This window comes from Macrobrachium nipponense, chromosome 26, assembly GCF_015104395.2.
Source record: "Macrobrachium nipponense isolate FS-2020 chromosome 26, ASM1510439v2, whole genome shotgun sequence".
Taxonomy (NCBI): domain Eukaryota; kingdom Metazoa; phylum Arthropoda; class Malacostraca; order Decapoda; family Palaemonidae; genus Macrobrachium; species Macrobrachium nipponense.
The window spans coordinates 36,068,354-36,083,628 of NC_087215.1; positions in this window are offsets into that span (position 1 = coordinate 36,068,354).

A 15,275-nucleotide genomic window follows, 5' to 3' on the forward strand; every position below is an offset into this window, starting at 1 on the left:
TAGTATATGGGTATTGCAGAGGTGAGAATCTTCGACCAGTTACCAACCTCACCTACCTACCACCGACAGCACCTTCGTCAATGTGAAAACTGTAAATGATCTAGGGATCCTCCGAGGGAGGTTAAAGTTTCCTCCGTCCTACACTTCACCAGCAAGAGGCACACCTAGGGGATTTTCCCTTTCCTTGACTTGCAAGTAACCCAGACCCAAGAAGGATAGCCCACGATGGTATAAACCGACTTCTATAGACTCTCTATCTATAAAGGGATAAAGTGATTGCCCGGATGTCTGCAAGTGGAACTCTGTGCACACTTCTTTAAAAGAGTCCTCTCAGAGTCTCACACTGCTGTACGTAAAAGGAAACAGAAATTGACAGAGCAACCCTAGTTCTTGTCAACAGCAGTTTCTTAAACGGAAATTCAAAAGCAAGACAAATCGGCTCTAAACAAGTGGTATCAAGACCCTACTACGCAAGAAATAACTGACATGAAGAGACAGCACAGTTGTTTAATAAGAGCTACATACACCATCGTTACTGTCCGGGTGTATTAGCTCATAAAAATATAGGCAATTCTATAGGAAAGGGGCGCATGAGCTTATAAACAAAGTAGGTACCTAGAGTTACGGAGAATAGTGTATAGAATTCATAGAAACTAGTCATTAAGTGAGGAAACGCTTATTAGTCCCAAAAAACGCCACTTTAATTTGTAAAAACTAGCGAAAAACACTTATGTTGAGAGTCGAGACTCGAGAGAGGCTCATTTCTCACAGAGTCAATTACACTACAGAGACTGACTGACGTCGGTAATCGGTATCTGCGCACGCATGCAAGGACTAAAAACAAATAACTAAAAAAGTGACGAAAGCAATACCTACGTACAGGCTAAATCTCTCTACTTTCCTATTTCTCTATGATCCATTCTTACACAGCAAATACGGAAAATTTTCGCTTTCGCATGTCTATATTGTTCGTCATCATGAGCTTCTATAAGTGTAACCTGTTCGATATGAAAGCTGTGTAATAACTTATGGTGATTTCTGTTTTCTTTACAATTATAACACCGAAAAGTTTATTAAATACTCTGAAGACCATGGGGTAATTTATTTGAAAAGTATTGTGGTCGTGTAATTCTGTGTAGAGTTGATTATAAACCAGTTCTTATTCAGTTGTGGTAAATCGTATTTCGCTCAAGGGCGCCGTAGTGAAAGGGGTCATTTTAAAGTTTCTATATTCAAGAACACTAAGTTTCACCGATCCAAGCTAGGAAATAACCAGTTAAGTGATAGGTTAGGTAGGTGTTTTAGGTTAGGATAGTGCATCATAATATTTAAATTTACCCCTTTTTAGACTGCTTTTCATGTTTGGATTCTTGGCTGGCATTTGTTTTCATTTCAAGGTTACATAGAAACTGATGGCCCCCTTTCCTATAGAATTACCCAGATGTTCTTATAAATCACCCAGCACCCTTCCCTGAGATTTGAAGAGTCTTCGCGTCGTATATCGCTTCACATGCCGAAATAGAGAATGCCCTCATTCATTTATTGACAAGTCCGCCGGTCTTTCAAAATGTCTTTCTTACCATCGACAGGAAGTATAATATTTACAACAGTGAAAAACGTGAGAACAGCCTAAACCGTCCTGCTTCATTAAGAACAGTCGAAATCTTCAATTCCACCACCAAATACAACAATGAGAGACTGTATATGCAGAAATTACAACCGACAATGAACACAGAATAATATATCCTCCTTTTATATTCATCGTCTAGCAATGAAATTTAATTATGTCCGATTTCTCCATTTAATAGATTCTCTCTGTAATCTCTTTTATGGTAGACCATTATATTGACAGTTACAATAGTCTATCCTTTTAAATATAATATATAATATATATATATAATATAAATATAATATTAAATATATATATATATGTAATATGATATAATATATATTATATATATATATATATATATGTATATAATATATATATATAAGATATATATATATATACAATATAATATATATATAATATATATATATATATATATAATATATAATATTATATATATATATATATATATATATATATATATAATATATATATATATATATATATATATATATATATATATATTCAATTGTGCACAAGGTTATTTCCTGCACCATTCGCATGATCTTAGTAGAAAGCCTTACATTACTATTTACTTAACCCTTTCAACCCTCAGGCGCTCGAAGAATTGTAAGCATAAATTCTTAAATCTTTCCTCGGTTTATTATGACTCCGCAATCGGGAGCTGTTTATTAAGAATTTACATGTATTTTTACTTTTTATTTATGCGGTAGAAACAGGCCATCATCAGCATAAGAGTCAAGTATATAGAGATTGACAATTGGAGCATTAAACGAAGAAGAAGAAGAAGCTATTTGTTTACATTCAGACACAAACTTCAAAACTTATCGTAAAACTATTGTTGTCGAGTGTCAGTGTTATAAATGATAAAGACAGCCGGTAAGAGTGTCTTTATTTTAACGAGAATATTACTTGAAACTTAGTCTCTTGTATTATTTATCAGTTTTATTCGAATGTGCAAAATAGTTAGTGGAAGAAACACTCACTTCTGCCAATCTACCAGCTGCACGTCATACCAAACTCTGATGCCGGTAGCAGGTGCGTATACCTACTTGGTAGCTACCAGTAGAATGATGAAGTTGGAGTTAGTTATAATCGAAAGTCATGGTGGTAATATTGTTCTGTAGTTAATATTTAGGGAAGCATTCCATGTTAGGGTATGCCTATATGAACTGAGAACCTAGCAGCAGGAGTTCTGCCCACCGTAGCCTATGATAGGCCTAGGTTAGGTATGTTGTTTGTAGATTGGGACAAATACTGTATGATGGAAGTGTTTGTGGCAATTGTATCTGTTAATGCTACTTTTAAGCATATGCAGAATAATAGGTAATTGATAATCTTTTATCTGATAGCCATTGAAGAGTTTATCCTATGTTCAATATAAAATTCATTTCTGTCACAAATGCAGGGTTAGGTAAGGTAACCCAATCTCTTATGTCTGAAAGTAATGGGAGCCTACAGAGGGAACTTAGGTATTTGTGTGAAGTGATATAAAAACGAGTGACAGCCTAGGCTTTTTAAGCCCTGCCCACTCAAGCAGTGATTGGCCAGCTCTTGAAAAGGGAATAACTTCATGTTAGTTAACCCCCACAAGACACAGGAAATTTAAAAGACGGGTGGTACATTTGTAACTAAAATTGATACACTGATCCGCACGGGATATTTACAATTAATTATTTGTTGTTTATTGTTAATATCTCCATTACCTATTACTGAATATTTTTACTTCAAATTGCAAGTTCAAGGCAGAACCTTTCTATATGAAATGGACACCCTTTTGAATGTATGTATTATTGCTTTCTCTATATTTTTTCCTGATTTTCCTTTATTATCCAAAATTTAGTCTATTTTTGTAGTGTTAGTGAAGCCATTTTTTGTATCCTAATTATATAAATTATTGCTTGATCAATTTATGTAAAATCATGCTAACTTATTCCAAATTTACTTGTCATTCAGGGGAAAGCAAAAAGCAGATGGATATACAACATTTTCAGAGTATAATTCATAACTGTTCAACACACTGATGCTCAATTCAAAGCACCTCAGAACATATGTGAAATATGTTTTGTTCATTTACACAACATAAATAAATGAGCATTGGCTATATATATATATAATATATTATATATATATATATAGATATATATATATATATATATATATAATGTCATATCACATTACAGTAGCTCGATGTATATATATATTATATACAGTGTTCCCCCTGTAGTCGCGGGTGATGTGTACCTGGCACCCCTGTGAATAACTCAACCCGCGAATAGTTGCCTATCTTGAAAGATCAAATACCAAGTGTATACTTAAAGTATCATCCTACGTCAACTATGCCATTGAATTGGTATTATTAATATCATTTCAAAGTCATCTTAAACATTTTACCATTAGAAATATATAAACAGCCAATAATATAGAGAGAGAGAGAGAGAGCGAGAGAGAGAGAGAGATAGAGAGAGGAGAGAGAGAAGGAGAATAACTCTTTATGATAAATACATATATCTTTTCAAGAGAAGAGAGAAAGAGAGGACTGAACAATTATGCTTGTCTGTATATCAGTTCTTTTGCTGAGAGAGAGAGAGAGAGAGAGAGAGAGAGAGAGAGAGAGAGAGAGATAAAAGAAGTAATAAATAGAAACACCAATTGTATACCTTATGTAACATCCTACATAAAATTTACCTTAAATTATTATCATATTAATGTTTTAATCTTAGAGATTGTATTAATATAATTTCAAAGGAATCCTAAACATTAGTACCATTAAAGGTATATAGATACATACATATGTAAGTACTTTTAACACTTGCAGCAGAGAGAGAGAGAGAGAGAGAGAGAGAGAGGAGAGAGAGAGAGAGAGAGAGAGAGAGAGAGAGAGAGAGAGTTATCTTTACAGTATTTAAAAGAGTGAAATGGAAAGATGATTGTATTTAAGATACTCACATATGAATTTTGTAATTACAGTTATAGTATTATTATACATATTATATTATTATTATTATTGGAAAATATTAATAATAAACTTATTACATACATGTACCATAAAAATGATCTCATCTCAGTAAGAGAGAGAGAGAGAGAGAGAGAGAGAGAGAGAGAGAGAGAGAGAGAGAGAGAGAGAGAGATTGCATAAAAACCATTAAATTCGTTGACCTTGTATGGCACCGTTACGTGACTTTTGACAGCTTCCCAGCTCCGAGCGTCACTGGAGTTATGGGAAGGTAGGGAAACTGATAACAAAAAAAGACAAAGGGAAGAATTTTCCCTTGAAATCAGTTATTATTTTTTTATTTTTCTCTATCACAGTCCTCCAATTCGACTGGGTGGTATTTATAGTGTGGGGTTCCGGGTTGCATCCTGCCTCCTTAGGAGTCCATCACTTTTCTTACTATGTGCGTCGTTTCTAGGATCACACTCTTCTGTATGAGTCCTGGAGCTACTTCAGCCTCTAGTTTTTCTAGATTCCTTTTCAGGGATCTTGGGATTGTGCCTAGTGCTCCTATGATTATGGGTACAATTTCCACTGGCATATCTCATATCCTTCTTATTTCTATTTTCAGATCTTGATACTTATATATCCATTTTTTCCCTCTCTTTCTCTTCAACTCTGGTGTCCCATGTTATTGCGATATCAATGAGTGATACTTTCTTCTTGACTTTGTCAATCAACGTCACGTCTGGTCTATTTGCACGTATCACCCTATCTGTTCTGATACCATAGTCCCAGAGGATCTATGCCTGATCATTTTCTATCACTCCTTCAGGTTGGTGCTCGTACCACTTATTACTGCAAGGTAGCTGATGTTTCTTGCACAGGCTCCAGTGGAGGGCTTTTGCCACTGAATCATGCCTCTTTTTGTACTGGTTCTGTGCAATTGCCGGGCATTCGCTTGCTATGTGGTTTATGGTCTCATTTTTCGTATTGCACTTCCTACATATTGGAGAGATGTTATTTCCATCTATCGTTCTTTGAACATATCTGTTTCTTTGGGCCTGATCTTGTGCCGCTGTTATCATTCCTTCAGTTTCCTTCTTTAGCTCTCCCCTCAGTAGCCATTGCCATGTGTCATCGCTGGCTAGTTCTTTAGTCTGTCTCATTTATTTCTGGGTCTTCGTCTACTTTTATTAGTCCTTCTTTCCATGCACTCTTTAGCCACTGGTCTTCACTGGTTTTCAGATATTGCCCCAGTGCTCTGTTCTCGATGTTGACGCAGTCCTCTATACTTAGTAGTCCTCTCTCTCCTTCCTTTCGTGTTATGTATAGTCTGTCCGTATTTGCTCTTGGGTGTAGTGCTTTGTGTATTGTCATATGTTTCCTGGTTTTCTGATCTATGCTGCGGAGTTCTGTCTTTGTCCATTCCACTATTCCTGCGCTGTATCTGATTACTGGCACTGCCCATGTGTTTATGGCTTTTATCATATTTCCGGCGTTGAGTTTTGACTTGAGTATCGCCTTGATTCTCTGTATATATTCTTTCCTGATCATGTCCTTCATCTCTTGGTGTTTTATATCCCCTCCTTCCATTATTCCCAGGTATTTGTATCCAGTTTCATCTATGTGTTTGATGTTGCTCCCATCTGGTAGCTTTATCCCTTCAGTTCTTGTTACTTTGCCTTTTTGTATGTTGACTAAGGTGCATTTTTCTATTCCAAACTCCATCCTGATGTGCCCAGATACAATCCTTACAGTCTGGATTATGGTATAAATTTCCTTGATGCTCTTACCATACCGCTTGATGTCGTCCATGAACATCAGATGATTGATTCTGTTGCTTCTTTTCTTGAGTTGGTACCCGGCATCCATCTTCTGTAGTACTTTTGTCATGGGAATCATGGCTACTACGAAGAGTAGTGGGGACATTGAGTTGCCCTGGAAGATCCCTCTCCTGATATTAACCTCTGCTTGTCTTATTCCAGAGCTTGTAAGTATTGTATTCCAGTTGCGCATTGTATTTTTGAGGAAGCTGCTGGTGTTTTCCTCTTCCCCATATATTTTCAGGCATTCTATTAGCCATGTGTGTGGCATCATGTCGAAGGCTTTCTTATAGTCTATCCATGCCATGCTTAGGTTAGTTTTCCTTCTACCGTTCTTCATTACCATTTTGTCTATCAGGAGCTGGTCTTTTGTGCCCCTACACTTCCTTTTGCAGCCTTTCTGTTAGTGGGGGATGGTGTTTGTCTCCTCTAGGTAGTTGTATAGCCTTTCACTGATGATACCTGCTAGTAACTTCCACATTTTTGGTAGGCAGGTGATAGGCCTGTAGTTACTGGCTATATTTCCCTTACTCTTGTCTTTCTGTACTAAGGATGTTCTTCCTGTGGTCCATTTGGGTGCATGGTGATTTGAGATACAATGCTGGAGTTGTTTTGCTATTTGTGGGTGTAGGGCCTTGAAGTTTTTGAGCCAGTATCCATGGACTTCATCGGGACCTGGGGCTTTCCAGTTTGGCATTTTCTTTATTTGGTGTCTGACTGTGTCTGTCGTGATCTCTGTGAATCTTTGTTTTATTCTCCCTGTTTCTTCATCCTTGACTTCCTGGAGCCATGTTGCATGTTTGTTGTGTGATACCGGATTGCTCTGTATGTTTTTCCAAAGTCTCTTACTTGGTTCGGCTTCAGGAATTTCTTGGTGGTTGTCTTCCCCCTCTTAGTTGGCTGTAGTCTTTTCTGGTTGGTTCTGAATAGTTTGTTCTGTTGGTATCCCTTATTCCTGTTCATGTACCGTTGGATCTTATGTGCTTTGGCCTTAAGCCTCTGTTTTACATCTTCTATTGTGTTGTTTTGTCCCCTCTCTTGTACTTTGTATTTCTCGTTGAGTTCCTCCCTTGTTTTCTTGCTTCTTAGCCTTTTTTCTGCCATCTCTTTCAGTTTACTCAAGTCGGATTTGCTTTTCCAGGCGCCTTTTCCAAGGAGGTTGCTGTTTTGGTTTCTGTTGGGTTGGTTGTGCTGGTGGTGTTGGTGTTCGAATTTTCACTTGAAATTAGTAATTATTATTATTATTATTATTATTATTATTATTATTATTATTATTATTATTATTTGATAATATTAATAAACATATGCATCTATCATAAAAATTCTCTCATCTAAGAGAGAGGAGTTAGGCTATCCTTGCAAGTGAAATGAAAAGGTCATTTTTATCTCTTTACAATACTACCACATACGAATTTTGTAATTAGTTTTATTATTATTATTTTATTATTATTATTATTATTATTATTATTATTATTATTATTATTATTATTATTATTTAACTATTATTAACAACAGAAAATATCAATAAATATTTTACATACTAGTACCATAAAAATTCTTTCATCTCGGTAAAAGAGAGTGAGAGAGAGAGAGTGTGTGTGTGTGTGTTTGTTCTCAAAGAAAATACTTAAAATGCCTCCAGCAAAACAGAGGGAGGGAGTTACCACTATGACATACATATCTTGTGTGGCAAAAGAGAGAGAGAGAGAGAGAGAGTGAGAGAGAGAGGGGGAGTTATCCTTAATTAAAAGAGTGAAATGGATAGATTATTGTATTTCTTTAAAATATTATCACGTAATCTGAATTTTGTAATTACAGTTATATTAATATTATTATTATTATTATTATTATTATTATTATTATTATTATTTTTGTTCATGCAACTTACCTGTCAGATATATATATAGCTGATAATTCCGACGACCGACAGAATTTAAAACTTACGACACACGTAGTGAGAGTCAGGTGGTTAGTACCCATTCCCGCCGCTGGGAGGCGGGTAGTATCAGGAACCATTCCCATTTTCTATTCATAATTTTTCTGTCGCCGGTGTTGTGAACATCTGTTTACAGCACCTCTGTCTGGATTTGGAAACTTTTGGCTACTTGAGTATCCCTTTTGGTTCTTTTTTGGATTAATTGACTTGGATCGGTGGCTAGGCACACGTTATTAGTGGATTGATTTGATTTTGTTTTGGATTTCTCTTGGGTAATATGTCAGGGTCTAGTACAGCTAGCGCTAGATTTTGCTCTAGGACTGATTGTAGAGGTAGGCTACTGAAAGCTTCAGTAGACCCACATACGGTATGTAAGGGTTGCAGGGAGCATGAATGTGTGTATGAAAGCCGTTGCAAGGAGTGCGAAAGATTAACAGATTCTGAGTGGAAGGCGTATGACACCTATCTTAGGAAACTTGAAAAGGATAGGTTAAGGAGGTCTTCCTCCAGGAGTGTTTCAGGTGTGCAAGAAATTAATGTTTCTCCTGTTAACCCTCCTTCTGTTAATGCTCCTAACCCTGTAGTGTTGCCTCCGGGCCCTGAAGCAGTGTCAGTAGAGAGTAATACTTTGTCCTTAATTTTGGAGTCGATTCGAAATTTAGAATCGAAAGTGTTGGCTCTTGAGAGCAAAAGTGATGTGCAGAAGTGCAGTGATACCCCTTGTGTAGTGGAGGGTGCGTCAGATCGGCCTCGTTTCGCCTCTAGGCCTGGACCTCTGCTTGACTCCCAGGACCCGGGGAGGGAGCATGTCGAAAGCCGAAGGAGGGTTACAAGGAACCCCCAACCGATCTGACGTGCCTTCGGACAGTTACTGATGAAAATCCCAGACTGCCAGGGAGCGTGCGCGTGCACGTCTCCTCAAGGAGTGTTTTTGTTTTTCGTCATCGGAGGCTTCATCCCCACGTAAAGGGTGGAGTTCTCACGGTGCTTCCCGTCCGCTGAAAAGGACGGCGCATGTTGGTGACGCTTCACGTCCTAGTTCTCCGGAACTGCGATCTTCTCCTGACAGTGCGTTCGCTGCTTTTCCGCCGCAGAAAAGGCGTAGAGAGTCTTCGGACCTGGATTCGGGTAGTTCGTGCGAGCGATACAGTCCGCTCTAAGAGCTCGGGAGAGGGGCCGTGCCTGGAGGAGGAGGGAGGCGTCCCCCCTCGCCGCTCTCCTGCTCACAGGATCAGTCCCTCCCCAGAGCAGGAAGTTTCGCCAACCAAGAGGATGCTTCAGTCACTGCAGCAATAACTTCAGGACAATCTTGCTTCTGGAGAGTCTCTTCCGCGTCGTAGAAAGGACGAGAAGCTTCCTGTGAAGAAGTCAAGACCTTCTCTTTCTCCTCGCTCGCCTCTCTCTTCGTTCGAGTCTCCCTCTAGAGTTCGTTCTGCTCCCCAGCAGCTCTCTAGAGGAGGTGAGAAGTTTGTTTCTCGCTCTCAGGATGAAATATCTCCCGCTCACAAGTCTTCGAATGTTCGTAAGCGAGCTGTGGACGCTGAGCGCGCTTCTGTGGTAAGTGCCGGGAGCGCGCTTCCGTTGCCGCCAAACGCGCACCTGTTGTTGATAAATGCACCAGTGGACGGCGGCCGCGCGCGCTGGCGGCCGCTCGGCGCGTGGCCAGTGGACGCCAAAGCGTGCACTAGTGGACGCTTGGTGTGTGCCAGTGGACGCCAGGCGTGCATTAGTAGATGTCGAGCGCGCACCTGTCGGCGCCAAACGTGTGGCTTCGGACGCCAAGCGCGCGCTGGTGGACGCCAGTTCCTCACCAACGCAAGTTCAGGTGGAAGAGGGAACCCTACCTGTTCGTCATTTTTCTTCAGGATTACCTCCAACTTCTCCAGTTTCTGAGGAAGGAGTTAGCGATGATTTAGTCGAAGCAGAGGAAGAGCAACAGCCAGCTCCTGTCTCATCGGACTATAAAGTTTTGATGCGTCTTCTACAGTCGGAGTTTGGAGAAACTTTCCAACCGGAAGCCCCTCGTACTCCCCCTTCTCAATTTTCTTCTTTTAAAGCATTGAAGGCATCGGGGTTCGTTAAAATGAAGAAGTCGCTTTCCACGAAGCAAGCGTTCCGGAAAATCCATGATTGGATGGAGAAGAGGAAAGTGTCAGGAAAGTCCTCTTTGGCTTTACCGCCATCAAGACTCTGCGGTAAAGGAGGCATGTGGTACGAGACGGGAGAGGACGTAGGTGTTAGACTACCAGCCTCTGCTCAGGGTGATTTCGGGAGCATCGTGGACGCTTCCAGAAGAGCCCTTCTGTCTTCATCAAAAGTCACTTGGACCCATAACGAGTTCGACTTCTATCTAAAAGGCCTCTTCAGGACTCTAGAGGTCTTCAACTTTCTCGACTGGTGTCTTGGAGTTTTGGATGCCAGGTCAAGGAGTTCTGATACCATTAGTCTGGGGGAGCTGTCCAGTGTACTTTCTTGTATGGACAAGGCCGTCAGGGATGGTTCTGAGGAGTTGGCTACTCACTTTAGCTCGGGGATTCTCAAGAAGAGAGCACTCTTCTGTAACTTCACAGCCAAATCCGTCTCTCCAGCGCAAAAGGCGGACTTGCTCTTCGCTCCGTTTTCAGACCATCTCTTCCCCCAGACTATGGTTAAGGACATAGCATCGAGCCTTCAGGAGAAGGCAACGCAAGATCTTCTGGCTCAGTCTTCTAGAAGACCAGCAGCTGCTTCCTCTTCTGGCGTTTCTTTTACCAAGAAACCGAAGCCCTTTCGTACTGGATCTTCCTCGAAAACAGCCTCTCGAGGAAGAGGTTCTTCCAGAGGGAAAACCCCTGCTCCGTCAAAGAGTAGGAAGTGATTTGGAAGTCCTTCAGACGCCGGTAGGAGCCAGGCTTCTTCTGTTCGCGAAAGCCTGGGAAGAGAGAGATGCCGACCCTTGGTCGCTAGATATTGTGAGGAAGGGATACAGGATTCCGTTCTTGAGGTCACCCCCGCTATCCTCAACACCAAAGGATTTGTCTCCCTCATATCGAGGAGAGAAACAGAAAGTGCTTTTCGATCTGCTAGACAAATGATCAAGAAGCAAGCGGTGGAACAGGTCTTCGACCTGGAATCTCCAGGCTTTTACAACCGTCTGTTCCTAGTGCCGAAACAATCGGGGGTGGCAACCCGTCCTCGATGTCAGCAGCCTAAACCTCTTCGTCACAAAGAAAAAATTCAAGATGGAGACGCCTCAATCTGTGCTGTCAGCTTTGAGACCGGGGGAGGATGGATGGTCTCACTAGACCTCCAAGACGCGTATTTTCACGTCCCCATCCATCCCCAATCAAGGAAATACTTGCGATTTGTCCTGAAGGGGAAGGTATTCCAATTCAGGGCACTTTGCTTCGGTCTGACCACAGCGCCGATGGTTTTCACCATTCTGATGAAGAACGTGGCAAGGCTGCTTCATCTGGAGAATATAAGGATCTCTCTCTACCTAGACGACTGGCTTATTCGAGCTTCATCGTGAGACCGGTGTCTGGAGGACCTGCACACGACCATGTCGTTAGCGAAGTCCCTGGGGCTTCTGGTGAACCTCGAAAAGTCGCATTTGACTCCTTCTCAATCCTTAGTCTATCTGGGGATTCAGATGGACTCAGTGGCTTTTCGGGCTTTTCCGTCCCAGGGGCGACAACTTCAATGCTTGGAAAAAGTGGCGACCTTTCTGGGGAAGGAAACATGCTCGGTGAGGGAATGGATGAGTCTGCTGGGGACCATTTCCTCACTGGAGAAGTTTGTTTCTCTGGGAAGGTTGCACCTCAGACCTCTTCAATTCTTCCTAGCCAACAATTGGAAGAACAAACAAGATCTGGAGGCGATCTTGTGTTTAACGAGAGAGGTGAAGGATCACCTAAGTTGGTGGTCAGATCCACGGAAGCTCGCAGAAGGGCTCTCTCTCAAACTTCGGAACCCCGACCTAGTGTTGTTCTCCGACGCGTCGTCCACGGGTTGGGGAGCAACACTAGGAGGGAAAGAAGTGTCAGGCACCAGGAGAGGGGAACAGGTGTCCTGGCACATCAATCTGAAAGAGCTGTCAGCGATTTACCTGGCGCTCAGGTTCTTCCAGGAGGAAATATCCGGCAAAGTCATTCAGATCAACTCGGACAACACCACAGCACTGGCATACCTAAGAAATCAAGGGGAACTCACTCGCCTTCTCTGTTTGCCATTGCAAAGGAACTCCTTTTATGGGCGAAAGCGCAAGACGTCACTATCCTGAAAAGGTTCGTGTCGGGAGTACAGAATGTTCGAGCGGACCTTCTCAGTCGACGAGGACAGCTTTTGCCGACAGAGTGGACCCTTCACCAGGAGGTTTGCCAGTCGCTGTGGAACCTGTGGGGTTGTCCGCAGGTGGATGTCTTCGCAACTTCCAGGACGAAAAGACTTCAGCTGTATTGCTCCCCAGTTCTGGACCCGGGAGCAGTCGCAGTAGACGCCCTACTTTGGAGTTGGTTGGGTCTAGACATATACGCTTTTCCCCCGCTCAAGATCCTCGGGGAAGTGATGAGGAAGTTCGTGGCATCGGAAGGAGCGAGGATGACACTCATCGCCCCCTTCTGGCCAGCAGCCGACTGGTTCACAGAGGTGATTTCCTTCTTGGTAGACTTTCCGAGGACTCTGCCCTTAAGGAAAGATCTACTCAGACAGCCCCACTTTGAGAGGTACCACAAAAAACCTCCCCGCTCTGAGTCTGACTGCGTTCAGACTATCAAGAAGTTGGCCAGAGCGAGGGGTTTTTCAAGACCTGTGGCGAAGGCGATTGCCACCGCAAGGAGGCCCTCCTCAATCGCTCTGTACCAATCGAAGTGGGCTGTCTTCAGATCCTGGTGCAGGAAGAAGGGCATTTCCTCCACCACAACCTCTGTGAGCCAGATAGCTGACTTCCTTCTTTATCTGAGAGAGGAAGTGAAGTTAGCTGTTCCAACTATTAAAGGCTACAGGAGCGTGCTTTCTGTAGTCTTCAGGCACAGAGGACTCGATTTGACTAATAATAAAGACCTTCATGATCTCATTAGATCTTTCGAGACTAAGAAGGTCATCCAGCCTAAAGTACCCTCGTGGAACTTGGATGTGGTGCTCAAGTTTTTTATGTCAAGTCACTTCGAACCACTTCATTCAGTTTCTCTGAGGAATCTGACGAAGAAAACGATCTTCCTAACCGCTCTGGCGACGGCGAAGAGGGTTAGCGAAATCCAGGCCATTAGCAAGCAGATGGGTTTTTCGGACAATAATGTGATTTGTTCTTTAAGTCCTGCGTCTTAGCAAAAGAACGAGAAATCCCCTTTCCACCCCTTGGCCGAGGACCTTTGAAATCAAAGGGTTGTCAGAGTAGTGGAAATGAACGGGAGAGATTCCTGTGTCCTGTCAGGGCTTTAAAGTTCTATCTGCAGAGTACTAAAGCTTGCAGAGGTTCGTCTGACAATTTGTGGTGTTCAGTGAGGAAGCCTGATCTTCCTATGTCGAAGAACGCACTGGCGTTCTTCATCAGAAGTACGATTAAAGAAGCTCATGATAAGTGCAGTGATAGTGATTTGAAGCTTCTGAAAGTGAAAGCTCACGAGGTGAGAGCTATTGCTACTTCGGTAGCTTTTCACAAAAATATGGCACTCAAAGATATTTTGAATGCCACATTTTGGAGAAGCAATTCGGTGTTCGCTTCACACTACCTGCGGGAGGTGAAAGTGACATACGAAAATTGCTTCTCCCTCGGACCATACATTGCTGCAGACACTGTTTTGGGGGCAGGAGGTAACACTCATCCTATCCTTTAGGGATTAGGGGGGTTTTTAACTTGTGTTTTATGGTTGTGGGGTGACCGCCTGGGGCGGGTCTCCCTTCCATTAGCTTAGTTAAGTGGGATACCTTTGGTAAACTAAGCCAGGTGGTTGTATTTTTGTCTCGTTGCCCTCATTAGTATGGTCCTATGGTCTAGTCACGTCGTGGTCTCGCCCCTGTTGACAGATCATCTGGAGTGCACCAGCTTCATAGGTCTCTACCTTGCTGGCAACTCTAGTAGCACAAGCAGACTTACGTGGCAGTAATCACGAAGCCAGCTATGCTAACAGGTAAGGAACCAAGGTATCAAATATCTGCATATATGTGTTTCCTAAATCCTCTATTCGGTTCCTCGCCCTCCACCACCAAAGGTGGGATTCAGCGATATATATATCTGACAGGTAAAGTTTTGCATGAACAAAATGATATTGTAATGTACAATTAAGTTTGTCATACTTACCTGGGGCAGATAATATATTTATTACCCGCCCCCCCCCCTCCCCCTCCCCCCCCCAGGAGACAGTGGAAATAAAAATTATGAATAGAAAATGGGAATGGTTCCTGATACCCTCCTCCCAGAGGCGGGAATGGGTATTAACCACCTGACTCTCACTACGTGTGTCGTAAGTTTTAAATTCTGCCAGGTAAGTATGAACAAACTTAATTGTATCATTACAATATCATATTTGAAAGTATTAAAAACATATAGTATATGTACTATAAAAATTCTTGAGTCTCAGTAAATGGGGAGAGAGAGAGAAGAGAAGAAAGGAGGAAGAGAGAGAGAGAGAGAGGAACGAGATCGGGAGAGAGAAGAAGATAGAGAGAGAGAGAGGAGGGAAGAGAGAGAGAGAGAGAGAGAGAGAGAGCGAGAGAGAGAGAGAGAGAAGCAGTAGACGCAGAGAGAGAGAGAGAGAGAGAGAAATTGCATGAACATTTTGGTGCAGCACAACACAGCTCCTCCCCTCCAGTCCCATTACTTGATGATTGACAGCTTTAGTACCTGGAGTTAGAGAGAGAAGACTGGGATTTCCTTCATTCTTACATAATTTTTCAAATTTATAAACTAAAACCTTACTAATTCACGGTAGTATTTTCTTTAATGAATTGATATTATTGCTGTATACATTA